Below are 24,754 nucleotides of genomic sequence, written 5' to 3'. Positions count from 1 at the left end.
TCACTGGAACCTCTGTGACATCACGGCGTCTGTCTGGAAACTGTTCGCTGTCATGGTAACCAGATTGTTCATTCCCGACTGTCACCTTTGAACTCAGATCAAATCAGTGTAGCAAACGTATGCTGACACAACACTCCTGTGTTATTTCACACCAGGGGAAAGCAACTTTAAGTGAGATGATTGTTAAAGTTTTGTTTGTTATAGTATGAACCGTGGAAAATGCATCAGGGTAGTTTGATTCAGTTGTTTGTCTCAGTGTTGTGCATCAAGAGAAAATGTGCTTCACGCACGCACACACTGGACATGGGCCCCCCGGGCCACAGGCAGAACAGACACTTGGGCATGACTCTATCATCTTTTCTCTGTGACGCAACAACCTCTGAGTCAACCTACCTCTGTGTTTCTCACTCCCAATCTCTTTGTTCCTCTCTGTTTCTATACCCCACGCTTTCTCTTTCTGCATCTCGGTCATGACTTTCCCCTGTCAACATTTTATCTCGACGCTAGAAGCAACAATTTAAAGTTTTGGGGAGGAGAGGGAGAAACATAGAGACAGTGAGAATGAACAAATGAAACAGAGATACAGAAAGAGAGAAACAAAGAGAAAAGGTCCAATTTGTAGGATCTCAACATTCACACAGACAGACAGACAGACAGACAGACAGACAGACAGACAGACAGACAGACAGGCAGGCAGACAGGCAGACAGGCAGGCAGGCGGGCAGGCAGGCAGGCAGGCAGGCAGGGTCGAGGCGTAGATATGAGAATAGAGATGAGCCCAGGTATTCTTTCTCAAAGCTCCAAAGTTGCCAACACCAGCGACATCAGAGGGAGCAGAAAGCAGTGTTCAACATCAAAGCACTTCCCCATACTATTAATCTGTGCCCTAACACTTCATGTAATAATAAAGTAGCTATATAAATAGCATTGCTTTGATACCAAGGGGTAAATCCCTGTACTCAGTACCAAGTCAAAGAGAATGAGTATCACCACTAGATTGTAATGCGTTGGATGTTGTGTTAAACACATTGAAATCAAGCCAAAGCAAATCACCATTTTATTTAAAGTGTATTTAAAACCTCTTGGAACTCTAGGGGCGCAATTTCATTTTTGGATGAAAAACGTTCCCGTTTTAAACAAGATATTTTGTCACAAAAAGATGCTCGACTATGCATATAATTGCTACTGTTCGAAAGAAAACACTCTGACGTGTCCAGAAATACAAAGATCTTCTCTGTGCGTGCCCTTTAACATGAGCTTCAGGCAAAACCAAGATGAGATGGCATCCAGGAAATGACAAGGATTTTTGAGGCTCTGTTTGTCATGATCTCCTTATATGGCTGTGAACGCAAGAGGAATGAGTCTGCCCTTTCTGTCGTTTCCCCAAGGTGTCTGCAGCATTGTGACGTATTTGTAGGCAGATCATTGGAAGATTGACCATAAGAGACCACATTTACCATGTGTCCGCCCGTTGTCCTGCGCCGAAATTGGTGCGCAAAAGTCACCTGCCAGTATTTTTCCAAACAATACAGAGAGTAAAGCAAGCTTCCACGAACTGCATGTCAATGAAGAGATATGTGAAAAAACACCTTGAGGACTGATTCCAAACAACGTTTGCCATGTTTCGTCGATATTATGTAGTTAATCCGGAAAAGTTTTACGTTGTAGGTGACTGCATTTTCGGTTCGTTTCAGTAGCCAGGCGCAATGTAGAAAACGGAACGATTTCTCCTACACACAGACGCTTTCAGGAAACACTGCGCATTTGGCATGTGACTGAAAGTCTCCTCATTGAAAACATCAGAAGCTCTTCAAAGGTAAATGATTTTATTTATTTGGTTATCTGGCTTTTGTGAAAATGTTGCGTGCTACATGCTACACAAAATGCTATGCTAGCTTTGCATACTCTTACACAAATTAGTCAATTTCTATGGTTCAAAAGCATATTTTGAAAATCTGAGATGACAGTGTTGTTAAGAAAAGGCTAAGCTTGAGAGCAAACGCATTATTTTAATTTTATTTGCGATTTTCAGAAATCGTTAACGTTGCGTTATGCTAATGAGCCTGAGGCTTTAGTCACGATCCCGGATCCGGGATGGGGAGTTTCAAGATTAACCAGATCTCAACACAAAAAGCTTTCAAAAATAGAAACAAAACAAAGATAATAAATGAATACATGAAACACGAGTGAATTAGATGAATATAATGAAATAGAAGAGATGCTTCTGATGTGTGACAGTATAGAGATGACATACATTCCATAGCTATATTTCTGACGTGTGACATTCAGCCATGTTTAACTTATAGAAATGATGAAATCAATTGTAATTGTCACATCCGTGGAATACAACAGGTATACCTGTTTCACCTTACTTACAAGCCCTTAACCTCCAACCCCCCTAGCCCCATCAGGTTAACCTCCAACAATGCAGTTCAAGAAATACAGTTAAGAAAATATTTATGAAATAAAATTTAAAAAAAATGTTTTTTTAAATAAATCAAGAAGTAACACAAGAAAATTACATAACAATAACGAGGCTATTTACAGGGGGTACCGGTATCGAGTCAATGTTTTTTTTTTAATATATTTTTAAAATTGATCATTTATTTAACTAGGCATGTCAGTTAAGAACACAGTCTTATTTACAAGGACGGCCTACCAAAAGGCCCCCTGTGGGGACGGGGGCTGGGATGAAATATAAAAACAATATAAATGTAGGACAAAACGCACATCACAACAAGAGAGACAACGCAACACTACATCAAGAGAGACCGAAGGGGACAGCACAAAATGGCAGCAACACAACATGGTAGCAGCACAAAACATGGTACAAACATTATTGGGCACAGACAACAGGACAAGGGAAAGAAGGTAGAGACAACAATACATCACGCAAAGCAGCCACAACTGTCAGTCAGAGTGTCCATGAATGAGTCTTTGAATGAAGAGACTGAGATAAAACTGTCCAGTTTGAGTGTTTGTTGCAGCTCATTCCAGTCGCTAGCTGCAGTGAACTGAAAAGAGGAGCGACCCAGGGATGTGTGTGCTTTGGGGCCCTTTAATAGAATGTGACTGGCTGTTGTATGTGGAGAATGAGGGCTGCAGTAGATATCTCAGATAGGGGGGAGTGGGGCCTAAGAGGGTTTTATAAATAAGCATCAACCAGTGGGTCTTGCGACAGGTATACAGAGATGACCAGTTTACAGAGGAGTACAGAGTGCAGTGATGTGTCCTATAAGGAGCATTGGTGGAAAATATGATGGCTGAATGGTAAAGAACATCTAGCCGCTTGAGAGCACCCTTACCTGCAGATCTATAAATTACGTCTCCGTAATCTAGCATGGGTAGGACGGTCATCTGAATCAGCATTAGTTTGGCAGCTGGGGTGAAAGAGGAGCGATTACGATAGAGGAAACTAAGTATAGATCTAAATTTAGTCTCCGGCTTTGCTATGTGCTGAGAGACAGACAGTGTACTGTCGAGCCATACTCCTAAGTACTTGTATGAGGTGAATCCCTTCAAGCTCTAAACCCTCAGAGGTAGTAATCACACCTGTGGGGAGAGGGGTATTCTTCTTACCAAACCACATGACCTTTGTTTTGGAGGTGTTCAGAACAAGGTTAAGGGCAGAGAAAGCGTGTGTGTGCGGGGGTTAGACGAGGTGACTATGGGTAGATAAAAAACAGTTAGTAGCTGCAGTGTAAAAACAAAAGGGGGGGGGGGGGTCAATGTAAATAGTCCGGTGGCCATTTGATTACTTGTTCAGCAGTCGTATGGCTTGGTGGTAGAAGTTGATAATATACTTAAGGCTAGGCATAATACTGCCCCCTTTGGATGAATTGCGTGCCCATAGTAAACTGAAAACAATTCTGTCCAAAATTGCTAATATATGCATATAATAATTATTATTGGATAGAAAACACTGTAAAGCTTCTAAAACCGTTTGAATTATGTCTGTAAGTATAGCAGAACTCACAGGGCAGCCAATCTCCCAAACTAGTTTTGGCATCCAGAAAGTTGGGGCAACATTGACGTCATTGCCCCCACCCTTCCCAACCAGCTATGGATCTGGAAACACTTTCTATGTCTTCCACTAGATGTCCTAATTCAGTAGAGTGTTTAATTGTGCAAATCCCACGAACTTTGACCCTTTGAGACGAAAAAGAGTGGGTGTCGAGAGAAAATACATGTGCGTTAGGGCACGAATTGGACACAGACCTTCCTCTGTTCCAGCTTGCCTGAGATGAAGTACGATTGTCCGGTTGTAATTCCAATCGTTTTGTACGTTTATAACATCCTAAAGCTTGATTCTGCACTTAGTTTGACCAGTTTAGTCGACATATAATATGTAATTTTGAAGTTTTGATGCGGAACTGTTCTGGACCAGAAGTCATTTTTGGTGCATTTGAGCTGAAAGTGGTAGCATATGCTACTATATGGACACCCGAACTGAAACAAAACGATGCATTGGGTAAGTATGACTCCTTCCACTACAAGGGAATATTTATGTTGTAATTTTGTATTTCTGTTGACTCCAACATAGCGGAGAAATATTGTTTACGTCTGAGCGCCGTCTCAGATTATTGCATAGTGAACTAATTCCGTAACGTTAAAAATAAATGTGACACAGCGGTTGCATTAAGAAGCAGTGTATCTTTCTAACTATATGTAGAACATGTATATTTAGTCAAAGTTTATGATGTGTATTTCTGTTATCTGGCGGAGCTATCTATAATTTCTCCGGACATTTTTGAGCATTTTCTGAACATGGCGTCAATGTAAACAGAGATTTATGGATATAAATAGCATATTATTGAAAAAAACATAAATGTACTGTGTAACATGTCCTATTACTGTCATCTGATGAAGATTTTCAAAAGGTTAGTGAATTATTTTTCTTTTAATCCTGCGGTTGTGATTGCTTCTTTTGTTCGACAAAATGGCTGCATATCGTCTGTGTCTTTGTGGTGGTTTGACATAAATATGTGCTATGTTTTCGCCGTAAAACATTTTAGAAATCTGACTCCCTGGGTAGATGAACAAGGTGTTTATCTTTCATTTGAGCTATTGGACTTGATAATGTGTGGAGGTTAAATATTTCTCCGAATATTTTTGCATTCTGTGCGCCACCGTTTGAGTTGAGCGGGGGGGGTGTGGTTCCCGCTGGGGAACCTGTACCGTTAACAAGTTTTAAGGAGCCTTTTAGTCCTAGACACTCTGAGCTCCGGTACCTTCTTGCCGTGCGGTAGCAGAGAGAACAGTCTATGACCTGGGTGACCTTCCTCTGACACCACCTGGTATAGAGGTCCTGGATGACAGGAAACTTGGCCCCAGTGATGTACTAAGCCATACGCACTACCATCTGTAGCACCTCATATGGCCCCAGTGATGTACTAAGCCATACGCACTACCATCTGTAGCGCCTCATATGGCCCAGTGATGTACTAAGCCATACGCACTACCATCTGTAGCGCCTCATATGGCCCAGTGATGTACTAAGCCATACGCACTACCATCTGTAGCACCTCATATGGCCCCAGTGATGTACTAAGCCATACACACTACCATCTGTAGCACCTCATATGGCCCCAGTGATGTACTAAGCCATACACACTACCATCTGTAGCACCTCATATGGCCCCAGTGATGTACTAAGCCATACACACTACCATCTGTAGCACCTCATATGGCCCCAGTGATGTACTAAGCCATACACATTACCCTCTGTAGCGCCTCATATGGCCCCAGTGATGTACTAAGCCATACGCACTACCATCTGTAGCACCTCATATGGCCCCAGTGATGTACTAAGCCATACACACTACCATCTGTAGCACCTCATATGGCCCCAGTGATGTACTAAGCCATACACACTACCATCTGTAGCACCTCATATGGTCCCCAGTGATGTACCAAGCCATACGCACTACCATCTGTAGCACCTTACGGTCAGATGCTGTATGTTTCTGTTCATGATCTGTGACAGTCAGCCATATAGAAATGATATGAATTACATAGCTATGTGTCTGAGCACTGACAGTGGCACTTGCAGCTGCCTCTGATTCCAGAAACAAACAAACAAACAAACAAAAATACTGAGATCACATTTTTATCCTGATATTGTATATGTCAGATTGAATGGGATAATAGCTGGTTGATTGAGGGGGAAATCCTAACCCCATACCCCGTACCCCATACCCCGTACCCCATACCCCGTACCCCGTACCCCATACACCGTACCCTGACCTGACATTTCACCGGAAATGTTTGGGTAGATTGGAGTTCCGTTTTCAACAACCATACAATTGTGAACTTTTCCTTGTAATAAATACATGAATAATCTGCAGTGGGAAAAGTTCAACCTTTCCTACAAGAAATAGGTGATGTTCTCCCACATGGAATTGGTGCCCAGCAGTAGAATTGGTGCCCTTTATTTTCTGAGTACAGTAGCACAAACACACAAACACACAAACACACACACACACATGCACGCACACACACACACACACACACACACACACACACACACACACACACACACACACACACACACACACACACACACACACACACACACACACACAGAGAGAAATGGAGAGAGCGACAACCACAGAAACCGATAAAAGGATATTGAAGGTTGTAATGACGGCCGTTTTTTCACACTGTCAGTAGGTTGGGCATCATTACAGTCCTGTTTACTGAAGCAGATTGGACGTACTGCCAAATTCTCTCAAAAAACATTGGATGCGGCTTATGGTAGAGAAATGAACCATGCAGCATGCATGCCAATTGCACGCTCCCTCAAAACTTGAGACATCTGTGGCATTGTGTTGTGTGACAAAACTGCATATTTTAAAGTGGCCTTTTATTGTTCCCAGCACAAGGTGTACCTGTGTAATGAGCATGCTGTTTAATCAGCTTCTTTATATGCTTCACCTGTCAGGTGGATGGTTTATCTTGGCAAAGGAGAAATGCTCACTAACAGGGATGTAAACAAATTTGTGCACAACATTTGAGGGTAAAAATATTATTGTGCATATGGGACATATCTGATATATTTTATTTCAGCTCATGAAACTCACTTTACATTTTGGGTTTATATTTTTGTTCACCGTAGTAGAAAGCAGATTATTCAATCAGTCCAAGACTATGGTTTTTATACATTTTATAAAATGGTGTTTGTACTTCTCTGCTTTTCTTGTGGCTACAGGTCACAAATCTTGCTGCTGTGATGGCACACTGTGGTATTTCACCCAGTAGATATGGGAGTTTACCAAAATCGGGTGTATTTACAAATTCTTTGTGGATCTGTGTAATCTGAGGGAAATATGTGACTCTCATATGGTCCTACATTGTCCAGGAGGTTAGGAAGTACAGCTCAGTTTCCACCTCATTTTGTGAGCAGTGTGCACACAGCCGGTCTTCTCTTGAGAGCCAGGTCTGTCTACGGCGGCCTTTCTCAATAGCAAGGCTATTCTCACTGAGTCTGTACATAGTCAAAGCGTTCCTTAAGTTTGGGTCAGTCACAGTGGTCAGGTGTTCTGCCACTGTGTACTCTCTGTTTAGGGCCAAATAGCATTCTAGTTTGCTCAGTTTTTTTGTTAATTCTTTCCAATGTGTCAAGTAATTATCTTTTTGTTTTCTCATGATTTGATTGGGTCTAATTGTGTTGCTGTCCTGGGGCTCTTTGGAGTGTGTTTGTGTTTGTGAACAGAGCCCCAGGACCATCTTGCTTAGGGGACTCTTCTCCAGGTTCATCTCTCTGTAGGTGATAGCTTTGTTATGGAAGGTTTGGGAATCGCTTCCTTTTAGGTGGTTGTGGAATAAAACAGATATTTTCTGGATTTTGATAATTAGTGGGTATTGTCCTAATTCTGCTCTGCATGCATTATTTGGGGTTCTACGTTGTACACAGAGGATATTTTTGCAGATTTCTCTCTGTCTCTATCTGTCTCTCTCTCTTTTATTATGTCCCTTGAGCAGATTGCCTCACACATTCATCTCTTCTCTTTCTTCAGCCAAACGTGTTTTCATCTTCCTCCCTCCAAGCAAGGGAATCTACTGCTGGCAAAGAGACAGATTTCAGCAGACTGTCTCTGTGTGTCATTGCAGCGTCTGCTATGAAAGCCTCCATATACTTTTTAAGAGAGGAGAGAGAGAGAGAGAGAGAGAGAGAGAGAGAGAGAGAGACCGAGAGAGAGAGATAGACCGAGAGACCGAGAGAGAGACAGAGAAAGAGAGGGAGAGAGAGAGAGAGTCAGAGAGACAGAGAGAGAGAGAAACCGAGAGAGAGAGAGAGAGAGAGAAACCGAGAGAGAGACAGAGAGAGAGAGAAACCGAGAGAGAGTCAGAGAGAGAGACCGAGAGAGAGTCAGAGAGAGAGACCGAGAGAGAGTCAGAGAGACCGAGAGAGAGTCAGAGAGACCGAGAGAGAGTCAGAGAGACCGAGAGAGAGTCAGAGAGTCAGAGAGAGAGAGTCAGAGAGAGAGAGAGTCAGAGAGACAGAGAGAGACAGAGAGAGAGAGCCAGACAGACAGACAGAGAGAGAGAGAGAGAGAGCGAGACCGAGAGAGAGTCAGAGAGACAGAGCAGCCTTCAGATTCAGATCATGTTGATGAATAGGACTAGAACAGCCATAACAAGTAATAAGATGTAAGATTTTGCAATATCTCCCCTCTCCTACCTCTCAGTGTGGTGTCTCAAGGGTACAGGTGTGTGAAAAGAAGAAACAAGAAGGATGAGGGACCAGAGGAAGAGAGGATGACAGTAAAATAATGTCAGCGTGTATGATTGAGTGGAAGTTTGGATAAACATCTAATTTTGCAGTGAGTCTGAGAGCATCTACTCCCTCTATCCTATCCCCTCCTTTCGCTTGTCCTCTCTCCTCCCCTCCTCCTCTCCCTATCACTCTCTCCTTTCCTTTTCTCCTACCCCCTCTCATTTCCTACACCCTCTCTCCTCCAGGGGTTATTGTGACAGCAGAGAACACATCTGAGTTGAAAGCATGAGAGTGAAGGAGATGTTTGCATTTTAATGCTGAGATATTCAAATCTGACTCTCCTTCTCACCCCTTTCTCTGTGGTATCCATGGAGAAGTAATACAATGCTGGGTTTAACAGGAGATTAGGATGAGGAGAGGGAGGAGAGGTTGGGGGTGTGTGGGGAGGTCCCCCTCTCCTTGGGGGCAAAATCACCTTGCAGCTTTTTATTCTTTTTCTTTCTCTCTGTAAAAAAAAGGGGGATGAAGTGGCGCGAGGCCCAATGACACTGTGAATAGCAGGGAATGAAGGGTGTTGCCCTGTTTGGGGATTCAGTGGGTTGGTGGGAGACTACCTTGATGTGCCCCAAATGGTACCCTATTTCCTTTATCGTGGACTACTGTTGACCAGGACCCTAAAAGTAGTGCACTATACAGGGAATAGGCTGCCGTTTGGAACTCAGGCCATGTCTAACCGCATGACTGGTCTTAGTCAGATCCCGGGGAAGTTGATCAAATAATCGAAGCACCTCCCTTTCTGTCTGTCTGTCTGTCTGTCTGCCTGCCTGCCTGCCTGCCTGCCTGCCTGCCTGCCTGCCTGCCTGTCTGTCTGTCTGTCTGTCTGTCTGTCTGTGTGTTAGAGAGATGGAGACAGACAGACAGTCTCTTCCTATCCCTGTCCCTCTCTCTACTTCTCCTCCTCGTGCCCTGTCCTGCCCTCTCCACCTATATCGCTCTCCCCCTCCACATTCCCCAACTCCAACTTTCTCCCTCTCTCTGTCGCCACTGTGTAAATGACAGAGTGTTTCTGACTCCTACTCTTCAAACACACCAACATGCTTGGGGCCAATACCAGCCTAATGCTGGGGGCCAATATCAGCCTCATACTGGGGGCCAATATCAACCACATGCTGGGGGCCAATATCAACCACATACTGGGGGCCAATATCAACCACATACTGGGGGCCAATATCAACCACATGCTGGGGGCCAATATCAACCACATACTGGGGGCCAATATCAACCACATGCTGGGGGCCAATAATTTAACCTTTATTCAATCACACTATGGTTAATATAGAGTTTTTGGTTGATGTTGTGGTCTCAAACCAGTACACTTAACATTCGACATCAAGAACAAGGACAAAATTGAATTATTTACAATGAAAAAGGTGGGACTGTTGTTCCCACGTCATATAATTGGACCACTGCTGTAGAGTACTGTGGATTAGCCTGTATCTGTCACTGGATCAGGGGCTGTGGGATGGACAGACATACAGACAGACAGACAGACAGACAGACAGACAGACAGGCGCTGGCTTTGCTCTCATGTTTTAAATATTTGTATTTTTCTTCTCCTTGTGTCACCTCATTCTCTCCCTCTTCTCTTTCTGTCACCTCATTCTCTCACTCCTCTCCTTGTGTCACCTCATTCTCTCCCTCTTCTCTTTCTGTCACCTCATTCTCTCTCTCTTCTCTTTCTGTCACCTCATTCTCTCACTCTTCTCTTTCTGTCACCTCATTCTCTCCCTCTTCTCTTTCTGTCACCTCATTCTCTCCCTCTTCTCTTTCTGTCACCTCATTCTCTCTCTCTTCTCTTTCTGTCACCTCATTCTCTCTCTCTTCTCTTTCCGTCACCTCATTCTCTCCCTCTTCTCTTTCTGTCACCTCATTCTCTCCCTCTTCTCTTTCTGTCACCTCATTCTCTCCCTCTTCTCTTTCTGTCACCTCATTCTCTCTCTCTTCTCTTTCTGTCACCTCATTCTCTCACTCTTCTCTTTCCGTCACCTCATTCTCTCACTCTTCTCTTTCTGTCAACACATTCTCTCACTCTACTCTTTCCGTCACCTCATTCTCTCACTCTTCTCTTTCTGTCATCTCATTCTCTCCCTCTCTTTCCGTCACCTCATTCTCTCACTTTTCTCTGTTAAATCAACACAAATCCAACTCTGTAATAACCAGCTGATGTGTTACAGGCTTGTTTATTACCATAATCCAACCTCGTCACTATCTGAATGGCTTCACACTGGGAGTGTCCTAGTCGCAATGTGTCTGATTGTCTGAGTCCAATACTTCAATATCCAGCGTCTATCTCTCTCTCTCTCTTCGTTTCTCTCCCTCTCTCTCTCCGTTTCTCTCCCTCTCCTGCATATCTCTCTCTCTCTTCGTTTCTCTCCCTCTCCTGCATAGCTCTTTCTCTCTTCGTTTCTCTCCCTCTCCTGCATATCTCTCTCTCTTCATTTCTCTCCCTCTCCTGCATATCTCTCTCTCTCTTTGTTTCTCTCCCTCTCCTGCATATCTATCTCTCTCTTCGTTTCTCTCCCTCTCCTGCATATCTCTCTCTCTCTTCGTTTCTCTCCCTCTCCTGCATATCTCTCTCTCTCTTCGTTTCTCTCCATCTCCTGCATATCTCTCTCTCTCTTCGTTTCTCTCCCTCTCCTGCATATCTCTCTCTCTCTTCGTTTCTCTCCCTCTCCTGCATATCTCTTTCTCTCTTCGTTTCTCTCCCTCTCCTGCATATCTCTCTCTCTCTTCGTTTCTCTCCCTCTCCTGCGTATCTCTCTCTCTCTTCGTTTCTCTCCCTCTCCTGCGTATCTCTCTCTCTCTTCGTTTCTCTCCCTCTCCTGCGTATCTCTCTCTCTCTTCGTTTCTCTCCCTCTCCTGTGTATCTCTCTCTCTCTCTTCGTTTCTCTCCCGCTCCTGCATATCTCTCTCTCTCTTCGTTTCTCTCTCTATCCTGCATATCTCTCTCTCTCGCTTCGTTTCTCTCTCTCTCTTCGTTTCTCTCCCTCTCCTGCATATCTCTCTCTCTCTTCGTTTCTCTCCCTCTCCTGCATATCTCTCTCTCTCTTCGTTTCTCTCCCTCTCCTGCATATCTCTCTCTCTCTCTTCGTTTCTCTCCCTCTCCTGCATATCTCTCTCTCTCTTCGTTTCTCTCCCTCTCCTGCATATCTCTCTCTCTCTTCATTTCTCTCCCTCTCCTGCATATCTCTCTCTCTCTTCGTTTCTCTCCCTCTCCTGCATATCTCCATCTCTCTCTTCGTTTCTCTCTCTATCCTGCATATCTCTCTCTCTCGCTTCGTTTCTCTCTCTCTCTTCGTTTCTCTCCCTCTCCTGCATATCTCTTTCTCTCTTCATTTCTCTCTCTCTCCTGCATATCTCTCTCTCTCTTCGTTTCTCTCCCTCTCCTGCATATCTCTCTCTCTCTTCGTTTCTCTCTCTATCCTGCATATCTCTCGCTCTCGCCTTCTTTTCTCTCTCTCTCTTCGTTTCTCTCCCTCTCCTGCATATCTCTCTCTCTTCGTTTCTCTCCCTCTCCTGCGTATCTCTCTCTCTCTTCGTTGCTCTCCCTCTCCTGCATATCTCTCTCTCTCTTCGTTTCTCTCTCTATCCTGCATATCTCTCTCTCTCGCTTCGTTTCTCTCTCTCTCTTCGTTTCTCTCCCTCTCCTGCATATCTCTCTCTCTCTTCATTTCTCTCTCTCTCCTGCATATCTCTCTCTCTCTTCGTTTCTCTCCCTCTCCTGCATATCTCTCTCTCTCTTCGTTTCTCTCTCTATCCTGCATATCTCTCTCTCTCGCTTCGTTTCTCTCTCTCTCTTCGTTTCTCTCCCTCTCCTGCATATCTCTCTCTCTTCGTTTCTCTCCCTCTCCTGCGTATCTCTCTCTCTCTTCGTTGCTCTCCCTCTCATGCGTATCTCTCTCTCTCTTCGTTTCTCTCTCTATCCTGCATATCTCTCTCGCTCTTCGTTTCTCTCTCTATCCTGCATATCTCTCTCTCTCTTCGTTTCTCTCCCTCTCCTGCGCATCTCTCTCTCTCTTCATTTCTCTCCCTCTCCTGCATATCTCTCTCTCTTTGTTTCTCTCCCTCTCCTGCATATCTCTCTCTCTCTTCGTTTCTCTGCCTCTCCTGCATATCTCTCTCTCTCTTTGTTTCTCTCCCTCTCCTGCATCTCTCTCTCTCTCTTTGTTTCTCTCCCTCTCCTGCATATCTCTCTCTCTCTTCATTTCTCTGCCTCTCCTGTTTATCTCTCTCTCTCTTCGTTTCTCTCCCTCTCCTGCGTATCTCTCTCTCTCTTCGTTTCTCTCCCGCTCCTGCATATCTCTCTCTCTTCGTTTCTCTCCCTCTCCTGCATATCTCTCTCTCTCTCTTCGTTTCTCTCCCTTTCCTGCATATCTCTCTCTCTCTTCGTTTCTCTCCCTCTCCTGCATATCTCTCTCTCTCTTCGTTTCTCTCCCTCTCCTGCATATCTCTCTCTCTCTTCGTTTCTCTCCCTCTCCTGCATATCTCTCTCTCTCTTCATTTCTCTCCCTCTCCTGCATATCTCTCTCTCTCTTCGTTTCTCTCCCTCTCCTGCATATCTCCATCTCTCTCTTCGTTTCTCTCTCTATCCTGCATATCTCTCTCTCTCGCTTCGTTTCTCTCTCTCTCTTCGTTTCTCTCCCTCTCCTGCATATCTCTTTCTCTCTTCATTTCTCTCTCTCTCCTGCATATCTCTCTCTCTCTTCGTTTCTCTCCCTCTCCTGCATATCTCTCTCTCTCTTCGTTTCTCTCTCTATCCTGCATATCTCTCGCTCTCGCTTCGTTTCTCTCTCTCTCTTCGTTTCTCTCCCTCTCCTGCATATCTCTCTCTCTTCGTTTCTCTCCCTCTCCTGCGTATCTCTCTCTCTCTTCGTTGCTCTCCCTCTCCTGCATATCTCTCTCTCTCTTCGTTTCTCTCTCTATCCTGCATATCTCTCTCTCTCGCTTCGTTTCTCTCTCTCTCGTTTCTCTCCCTCTCCTGCATATCTCTCTCTCTCTTCATTTCTCTCTCTCTCCTGCTTATCTCTCTCTCTCTTCGTTTCTCTCCCTCTCCTGCATATCTCTCTCTCTCTTCGTTTCTCTCTCTATCCTGCATATCTCTCTCTCTCGCTTCGTTTCTCTCTCTCTCTTCGTTTCTCTCCCTCTCCTGCATATCTCTCTCTCTTCGTTTCTCTCCCTCTCCTGCGTATCTCTCTCTCTCTTCGTTGCTCTCCCTCTCATGCGTATCTCTCTCTCTCTTTCGTTTCTCTCTCTCTCCCTGCATATCTCTCTCGCTCTTCGTTTCTCTCTCTATCCTGCATATCTCTCTCTCTCTTTCGTTTCTCTCCCTCTCCTGCGCATCTCTCTCTCTCTTCATTTCTCTCCCTCTCCTGCATATCTCTCTCTTTTGTTTCTCTCCCTCTCCTGCATATCTCTCTCTATCTTCGTTTCTCTGCCTCTCCTGCATATCTCTCTCTCTCTTTGTTTCTCTCCCTCTCCTGCATCTCTCTCTCTCTTTGTTTCTCTCCCTCTCCTGCATATCTCTCTCTCTCTTTGTTTCTCTCCCTCTCCTGCATCTCTCTCTCTCTCTTTGTTTCTCTCCCTCTCCTGCATATCTCTCTCTCTCTTCATTTCTCTGCCTCTCCTGTTTATCTCTCTCTCTCTTCGTTTCTCTCCCTCTCCTGCATATCTCTCTCTCTCTCTTCGTTTCTCTCCCTTTCCTGCATATCTCTCTCTCTCTTCGTTTCTCTCCCTCTCCTGCATATCTCTCTCTCTTCGTTTCTCTCCCTCTCCTGCATATCTCTCTCTCTCTTCGTTTCTCTCCCTCTCCTGCGTATCTCTCTCTCTCTTCGTTTCTCTCCCGCTCCTGCATATCTCTCTCTCTCTTCGTTTCTCTCCCTCTCCTGCATATCTCTCTCTCTCTCTTCGTTTCTCTCCCTTTCCTGCATATCTCTCTCTCTCTTCGTTTCTCTCCCTCTCCTGCATATCTCTCTCTCTTCGTTTCTCTCCCTCTCCTGCATATCTCTCTCTCTCTTCGTTTCTCTCCCTCTCCTGCATATCTCTCTCTCTCTTCGTTTCTCTCCCTCTCCTGCGTATCTCTCTCTCTTCGTTTCTCTCCCTCTCCTGCGTATCTCTCTCTCTCTCTTCGTTTCTCTCCCTCTCCTGCGTATCTCTCTCTCTCTTCGTTTCTCTCTCTATCCTGCGTATCTCTCTCTCTTCGTTTCTCTCCCTCTCCTGCGTATCTCTCTCTCTTCGTTTCTCTCCCTCTCCTGCGTATCTCTCTCTCTCTTCGTTTCTCTCCCTCTCCTGCGTATCTCTCTCTCTCTTCGTTTCTCTCCCTCTCCTGCGTATCTCTCTCTCTCTTCGTTTCTCTCCCTCTCCTGCATATCTCTCTCTCTTTGTTTCTCTCCCTCTCCTGCATATCTCTCTCTCTTTGTTTCTCTCCCCCTCCTGCATATCTCTCTCTCTCTTCGTTTCTCTCCCTCTCCTGCATCTCTCTCTCTCTCTTCGTTTCTCTCCCTCTCCTGCATATCTCTCTCTCTCTTCGTTTCTCTCCCTCTCCTGCATATCTCTCTCTCTCTTCGTTTCTCTCCCTCTCCTGCATATCTCTCTCTCTCTTCGTTTCTCTCCCTCTCCTGCATATCTCTCTCTCTCTTTGTTTCTCTCCCTCTCCCGCATATCTCTCTCTCTCTTCATTTCTCTCCCTCTCCTGCATATCTCTCTCTCTCTTCATTTTTCTCCCTCTCCTGCGTATCTCTCTTCGTTTCTCTCCCTCTCCTGCGTATCTCTCTCTCTCTTCGTTTCTCTCCCTCTCCTGCATATCTCTCTCTCTCTCTTCGTTTCTCTCTCTATCCTGCATATCTCTCTCTCTCTTCGTTTCTCTCCCTATCCTGCATATCTCTCTCTCTCTTCGTTTCTCTCCCTCTCCTGCGTATCTCTCTCTCTCTTCATTTCTCTCCCTCTCCTGCATATCTCTCTCTCTTCGTTTCTCTCCCTCTCCTGCATATCTCTCTCTCTTTTCGTTTCACTGCCTCTCCTGCATATCTCTCTCTCTCTCTTCGTTTCTCTCCCTCTCCTGCATATCTCTCTCTCTCTTCGTTTCTCTCCCTCTCCTGCATATCTCTCTCTCTCTTCGTTTCTCTCCCTCTCCTGCATATCTCAATTCAATTCAATTCAAGGGGCTTTATTGGCATGGGAAACATGTGTTAACATTGCCAAAGCAAGTAAGGTATATAATATATGAAGTGAAATAAACAATAACAATTAACAGTAGACATCACACATACAGAAGTTTCAAAACAATAAAGACATTACAAATGTCGTATTATATATATATATATATATATATACAGTGTTTTTACAATGTGCAAATGGTAAAGGACACAAGATAAAATAAATAAGCATAGATATGGGTTGTATTTACAATGGTGTGTGTTCTTCACTGGTTGCCCTTTTCTCGTGGCAACAGGTCACAAATCTTGCTGCTCTGATGGCACACTGTGGAATTTCACCCAGTGGATATGGGAGTTTTTCTCTTCGTTTCTCTCTCTATCCTGCATATCTCTCTCTCTCTTCGTTTCTCTCTCTATCCTGCATATCTCTCTCTCTCTCTGCTGCCTGGATGGGTGATTGTGTCTCAGTGTAGACAGAGAGAGCTCTCCCCTCTCCCTCCCTCTCTCTCGCTGCTGCCTGGATGGTTGATTGTGTCTCAGTGTAGACAGAGAGAGTTCTCCCTCCTCCCTCCCTCTCTCTCTGCTGGCTGGATGGGTGATTGTGTCTCAGTGTAGACAGAGAGAGCTGTCCCCCCTCCCTCTCTCTCTCTCTCTCTCTGCTGGCTGGATGGGTGATTGTGTCTCAGTGTAGACACAGAAAGCTCTCCATCAGCAGTAGTCCTGACCTTGTCTGTGTGTCTACTCTGACCTAGGAAGAAATACAGCACAGATAATATCGCTGGCAGAGCAATACACACACACACGCACATGTACCCTCCGCACAACGGCCCTACCAACAGCAAATTGATTCTGCAGCACCAAATTCCCATGGAGAGGAGAGGTTTATTATTCCCTGTAGAGACAGTGGTCTGACCCATTTTGTAGTGTAGAGGCAGTGTGTGTGTGTGTGTGTGTGTGTGTGTCTGTCTGTCTATGTCTGTGTGTAGTGACTGATGTCCAATCAGTATACCAGTGGGCGTTGTGCTTTGAGTTTTGTGAAAGGTGTGTTTTTGTGTTCGGTCGTTCGTTCATCAGTTCTTATGTGCGTTAAACGTCTGCGGTCTCTGTCGCTGGGGTGATAGTGTCTCTAACCTCCTCTGACAACAGGGGACACAGGCTGCACAGAGACCATGACATTGATAGAGGCCAGGATACGCACGTAGACCGTGTGTGTTTTTGAGAGAAAGAATAGTAGTTTAGTGATTGTGTGTGTGTGTGTGTGTGTATGTGTGTGTGTGTGTGTGAGAGAGAGTGTATGTTTGTCCCTGTCACCCTATTGTCCCAACGGCACTGTAAGATGGAGACGCCACAGACTCACGAACACACACACACACACACACACACACACACACACACACACACACACCGCCCTTACGGAAAAACCACAATTTCACATGTGACATTTCCAACTGTTTTGCACATGTGAAATCCAGCCTTGTCACCCATGATACAAGTCAGTATTCAACGTCCATTCATGTCTGAGGACGTCAGGAGATTGGCCACTAGGGGGCAACACGGAGCATTTCCATTTTGTTTGGACATTGAGTATGTGGATAGCAGATGGGTGTAAGTGTCTCCCTCTGATTCTAAAAGTTGCAGGTTCAAATCCAGCAAGATAAAGTTGTTTTTTGTTTTAAGCCTTTCTCACACCTTTAAACATTAACATTAACAGGGATGACATTAACATCAACAGGGATGACGTTAACATCAACAGGGGTGACGTTAAAATCAACAGGGATGACGTTAAAATCAACAGGGATGACGTTAAAATCAACAGGGATGACAATAACATTAACAGAGATGACATTAACAGGGATGACATTAACATTAACAGGGATGACGTTAACATCAACATCAACAGGGATGACATTAACATCAACAGGGATGACGTTAAAATCAACAGGGATGACAATAACATTAACAGAGATGACATTAACAGGGATAACATTAACAGGGACGACGTTAACATCAACAGGGACGACGTTAACATCAACAGGGACGACGTCAACATCAACAGGGACGACGTCAACATCAACAGGGACGACGTCAACATCAACAGGGACGACGTCAACATCAACAGGGACGACGTCAACATCAACAGGGACGACGTCAACATCAACAGGGACGACGTCAACATCAACAGGGACGACGTCAACATCAACAGGGACGACGTCAACATCAACAGGGACGACGTCAACATCAACAGGGACGACGTCAACATCAACAGGGACGACGTTAACATCAACATCAACAGGGATGACATTAACATCAACAGGGATGACGTTAAAATCAACAGGGATGACGTTAAAATCAACAGGGATGACATTAACATCAACAGGGATGACAATAACATTAACAGAGATGACATTAACAGGGACGACATTAACATCAACAGGGACGACATTAACATCAACAGGGACGACGTTAACATCAACAGGGACGACGTCAACATCAACAGGGACGACGTCAACATCAACAGGGACGACGTCAACATCAACAGGGACGACGTCAACATCAACAGGGACGACGTCAACATCAACAGGGACGACGTCAACATCAACAGGGACGACGTCAACATCAACAGGGACGACGTCAACAGGGACGACATCAACATCAACAGGGATGACATCAACAGGGATGACATCAACATCGATGACATCAACATCAACAGGGATGACATTAACATCAACAGGGATGACATTAACATCAACAGGGATGACATTAACATCAACAGGGATGACATTAACATCAACAGGGATGACATTAACATCAACAGGGATGACGTCAACATTAACAGGGATGACGTCAACATTAACATGACATCAACATCAACAGGGATGACGTCAACATTAACAGGGGTGACGTCAACATCAACATGACATTAACATCAACAGGTGACGTTAACATTAACATGGATGACGTTAACATTAACATGGTGACGTTAACATTAACAGGGATGACATCGGGATTCAACATTAACTAGGGATGACGTTAACGTTAACATGGATGACGTTAACATTAACAGGGATGACGTTAACATTAACAGGGATGATGTTAACATCAACAGGGATGACATCAACAGGGATGACATCAACAGGGATGACATTAACATCAACAGGGATGACATTAACATCAACAGGGATGACATTAACATTAACAGGGATGACATTAACATCAACAGGGATGACGTTAACATCAACAGGGATGACGTTAACATTAACATGGATGACGTTAACATTAACAGGGATGACGTTAACATTAACAGGGATGATGTTAACATCAACAGGGATGACATCAACATCAACAGGGATGACATTAACATCAACAGGGATGACATTAACATCAACAGGGATGACATTAACATTAACAGGGATGACATTAACATTAACAGGGATGACATCAACATCAACAGGGATGACATCAACATCGATGACATCAACAGGGATGACATCAACATCGATGACATCAACATCAACAGGGATGACATTAACATCAACAGGGATGACATTAACATCAACAGGGATGACATTAACATCAACAGGGATGACATTAACATCAACAGGGATGACATTAACATCAACAGGGATGACGTTAACATTAACAGGGATGACGTCAACATTAACAGGGATGACGTCAACATTAACATGGATGACGTCAACATTAACAGGGGTGACGTTAACATTAACATGGTGACGTTAACGTTAACAGGGGTGACGTTAACATTAACTAGGGTGACGTTAACATTAACATGGATGACGTTAACATTAACAGGGATGACGTTAACATTAACAGGGATGATGTTAACATCAACAGGGATGACATCAACAGGGATGACATCAACAGGGATGACATTAACATCAACAGGGATGACATTAACATCAACAGGGATGACATTAACATCAACAGGGATGACATTAACATTAACAGGGATGACGTCAACATTAACATGGATGACGTCAACATTAACAGGGATGACGTCAACATTAACAGGGATGACGTTAACATTAACAGGGATGACGTTAACATCAACAGGGATGACGTTAACATCAACAGGGATGACATCAACAGGGATGACATTAACAGGGATGACATTAACATCAACAGGGATGACATTAACATCAACAGGGATGACATTAACATCAACAGGGATGACAATAACATTAACAGAGATGACATTAACATCAACAGGGATGACGTTAACATTAACAGGGATGACGCCAACATTAACATGGATGACGTCAACATTAACAGGGATGACGTTAACAGGGATGACGTTAACATTAACAGGGATGACGTTAACATCAACAGGGATGACGTTAACATCAACAGGGATGACGTTAACATCAACAGGGATGACGTTAACATCAACAGGGATGACGTTAACATCAACAGGGATGACGTCAACATCAACAGGGATGACATCAACAGGGATGAACATCAACAGGGATGACATCAACAGGGATGACATCAACAGGGATGACATCAACAGGGATGACATCATCAACAGGGATGACATCAACATCAACAGGGATGACATTAACATCAACAGGGATGACATTAACATCAACAGGGATGACATTAACATTAACATTAACAGGGATGACATTAACATTAACAGGGATGACATTAACATTAACAGGGATGACGCAACATTAACAGGGATGACGGGATGACATTAACATTAACAGGGACGCATCAACATCAACAGGGATGACATTAACATCAACAGGGATGACGCATCAACAGGGATGACAACATTAACAGGGATGACGCGTCAACATGACATCAACATCAACATAACAGGGATGACGTTAACATTAACAGGGATGACGCGTTAACATCAACAGGGATGACGTTAACATCAACAGGGATGACGTTAACATCAACAGGGATGACGTTAACATCAACAGGGATGACATTAACATCAACAGGGATGACGTTAACATCAACAGGGATGACGTTAACATCAACAGGGATGACGTCAACATCAACAGGGATGACGTCAACATCAACAGGGATGACATCAACAGGGATGACATCAACAGGGATGACATCAACAGGGATGACATCAACATCAACTGGGATGACATTAACATCAACAGGGATGACATTAACATCAACAGGGATGACATTAACATCAACAGGGATGACATTAACATTAACAGGGATGACATTAACATTAACAGGGATGACATTAACATTAACAGGGATGACATTAACATTAACAGGGATGACATTAACATTAACAGGGATGACATTAACATTAACAGGGATGACATTAACATTAACAGGGATGACATTAACATCAACAGGGATGACATTAACATTAACAGGGATGACATTAACATCAACAGGGATGACATTAACATTAACAGGGATGACATTAACATTAACAGGGATGACATTAACATTAACAGGGATGACATTAACATTAACAGGGATGACATTAACATTAACAGGGATGACGTTAACACTAACAGGGATGACATTAACAAACAATTACAGATTCCGGAGTTGTGATGGTTGTCGTTGTCTACTTGACTGTAGAAACAATATTGTCAACTTACAGTGCCCCTGGAGCAAATTAGGGTTAAGTGTCTTGCCCTGACTGACCTTGGTGTACCCTCTCAGTAGCCCACATTATGTCAGATGGACTCTCAATAACTCTACATGCCTCTTAGTGGCTGATACAATACAATATTATTGAATGCTTAAAACCTAACAGTACATTTTGGCCTTTGTCCAGCAGTACAGGTAACCTGAGAGAATACCTTTTTAGTGATTTATGAGTTTCAGTTGGACAGAAAGAGAGGAACACTGAGTGGACCCATACACTACACACCATACACAGCACACACACTCCTCAGAGATTAAAAACTTATTATAAATGTGTTCATTTCTGTGTTCTACCCTGAGGGTAGGCTAAATCTGATGAGGGAACATATTCGTTTTCAAGGTGAGCAAAATAATAAAACGGAGCATCAAAAACATGTTGAAAAAAATAAATGACTTGGAGAACTGTTTGAAATTCGAGACCGGCAACACCATAGCATGATTTCTTTTGACACTAAGTTCTAAAATGGAATAAACGAGAAATCTGGAATATTTGCATCGCTAAGAACACTCAGATTCTCAGAATTCCACTCAACCATTAAGTTGAATGTTCTGTTCTTCTAGAACGTGGCTAGTGATTACTACAAACGAGCGCCAACAATTCAAACACAATGTAGCAACAGCCACAGTTAATAAAGCTGCTATGTACCGTTTCCTTACAAAAGCAAAAAAAAAAATGCAAAGTGTTTTGGGGATACTAAGTTACAACAGTCATTCAGGTAGCAAACTCCCAGCCTTCAAAGTGAGTGACACCGTTCGCTCAAAATGACACAACATTAATACCACCGCTGCCTCTTTGGTCACACCCTCTCATACATTGGAGAGTGAATTCAGAACACCCGCAGTGGATATAAAACACATAGCCATGTTGGAGTACTAACAGTGAGGGTAAAGAGGAGAGGTGGAGTGCTCACATTGAGAGTAAAGAGGAGACGTGGAGTACTCACAGTGAGAGTAAAGAGGAGAGGTGGAGTACTCACAGTGAGGGTGAAGAGGAGAGGTGGAGTACTCACAGTGAGGGTAAAGAGGAGAGGTGGACTACTCACAGTGAGAGTAAAGAGGAGAGGTGGACTACTCACAGTGAGAGTAAAGAGGAGAGGTGGAGTACTCACAGTGAGGGTAATGAGGAGAGGTGGAGTACTCACAGTGAGAGTAAAGAGGAGAGGTGGGGTACTCACAGTGAGGGTAATGAGGAGAGGTGGAGTACTCACAGTGAGGGTAATGAGGAGAGGTGGAGTACTCACAGTGAGGGTGAAGTCAGAAGGCTGTTGTAGATCTACTCGTGTGAACCTGCAGACACACAAAGAGAAACAGAAAACCAGGGTGATAAGAAACTGACTTGCCTAGTAAAATAAAAGGTAAAATAAAAAAATAAAATCTGTTTATGATTTCAAAGGTTGCAAGTTCAAATCCACTGAAAAACAACTTTCTTTGATAATTTTTGCTTTTAACCTATCCCAAACCTTAACCCTTACCTTAACCAATCGGTGTTAATTCCTTACCTTAAGAATTTGGAGCAAAATTCTTTAGAGTCTAATATGTGGGGGGGCTAAGATAACATATGGATTTTTTTTAATATGATCATACTATGGATCATTTAGATATTTTGATTTAGAATTTTAGGACCCCTTTAAGTACCCCAACAACAACAACAAAATAAATACTTTTATATTGATTTTGTCCTTTTCTACTAAATCCCATAGATATACATTGAACAACACGTTCACAAATGGCAGAATGAACAGTCAAAAAATAAATCACAAGAAAAAAGGTTTTGAAGTGTCTCTCCTAAATCTAGGAGATATAAAATAAAACTCACAAAATATAATATGTATAAATATATACTTTTTTTTATCTTCATAATTCCATTAGTTTTTTTAAAACCGATACCGTTTACGTTCGGACGAGTCCATTCCACAGGTGAAGAACACCATTGTGTTGGTGAGAGTCTCCCCTTTCCATAGAGTGGTCATGCTAGTTTTGTATGTCAAAGCGTACGGACACTACAGATGTAGTGGGGGGGATGTCTCAGGGTCTAACAAAACAACGCTCGACCTCGGTCACCTTTCACCCCAGATGCTGGAGCGCGACGTCCTGGCGGATGCAGTTGATTGATACTCATCCAATGCAAAAAAAAAAAGATCTCAGATCTCTCTAGCTTAAACTGACGGATTTTGATGGGATTTTTTTTGTTTGTTGAGTAACTTAGATTGATGCACCCAGTGCCTCGACTTTAGGGGGTTGATTGTTGAGTAACTTAGATTGATGCACCCAGTGCCTCGACTTTAGGGGGTTGATTCCTAAACTTAACCTTAAACACAAATTTGACGTTTGGAACGTTCTTTGAAATGTGACGTTTGAGAAACATGGATGAATGTTTAATTCTGATGTGACACTGTGAGAGCTGGTAGAGAGGGGGGGGTGATGGTGTTTGTGTTTGTGTTTGTGTGCGTGCGTGCGTGCGTGCGTGCGTGTGTGTGTGTGAAATACACAGACACCCCCGTGGAGAGCTGAGGGAGGAAGAGAGGAAAAGAGGTCCACTGTCATCTCTTTCTGTCAAGCCTCTGAACAGTGTATACCCCTCTTCTCTCCTCCTCTCCATCCCTCTCTTCTCCCCGGCATAAATCCCCTGTTAACAGGAGGTAGTTTGGCTTCAGTATTTCATAACCCTGTGAGCCTGTTTCTCTGGTCCACTACCAGGGAATAAAGACATAGGCTCTGTCCCAAAAGGCATCCAGGTTTACTTCACAGTGCACTACATGGTTATTTGGGACACAGTGGGAATAAAGACACACCTACTTTCTCTGCTGTCTGCTCACTCTAACACTCTCTACCTCTCTCTCTCTCCCTCCTTCTACATTCATTTATCTCTCTCACTCTCTCCTCCATAGTGTTTTACTTGCTTTCTTTATGTGTGCATGTGTGTGTGTCCTCTCTGTCCTGTTAGGTGGTGTGTGTGTCCTCTGTCCTGTTAGGTGGTGTGTGATGTGATGTGTGTGTGTGTGTCCTCTCTGTCCGGTTAGGTGGTGTGTGATGTGTGTGTGTGTCCTCTCTGTCCTGTCCTGTTAGGTGGTGTGTGTGTCCGTTAGGTGGTGTGTGATGTGTTTGTGTGTGTGTGTGTGTGTCTCTGTCCAGTTAGGTGGTGTGTGATGTGTATGTGTGTCCTCTCTGT

The 24,754-nt window shown here is 43.8% G+C and overlaps 1 protein-coding gene across 3 annotated transcripts in view; it reads right to left on the bottom strand.

Annotated features, from left to right (window-relative positions):
- Positions 1–22,860, bottom strand: part of LOC135523401 (RNA binding protein fox-1 homolog 3-like) — a 706,321-nt gene extending 683,461 nt beyond the window's left edge. For all 3 annotated transcript variants that reach the window (XM_064950046.1, XM_064950045.1, XM_064950049.1), the window contains exon 1: positions 22,827–22,860. The gene's annotated coding sequence lies outside the window, so the exon portion shown is untranslated. The remainder of the gene's footprint in view (positions 1–22,826) is intronic.
- Between the last annotated feature and the right edge of the window lie 1,894 nt (positions 22,861–24,754).

Source organism: Oncorhynchus masou, chromosome 31 (genome assembly GCF_036934945.1).
Source record: "Oncorhynchus masou masou isolate Uvic2021 chromosome 31, UVic_Omas_1.1, whole genome shotgun sequence".
NCBI lineage: Eukaryota > Metazoa > Chordata > Actinopteri > Salmoniformes > Salmonidae > Oncorhynchus > Oncorhynchus masou.
Note: the sequence above shows the minus strand (reverse complement) of the source record. Positions and strands in the feature narration are given on the sequence as shown.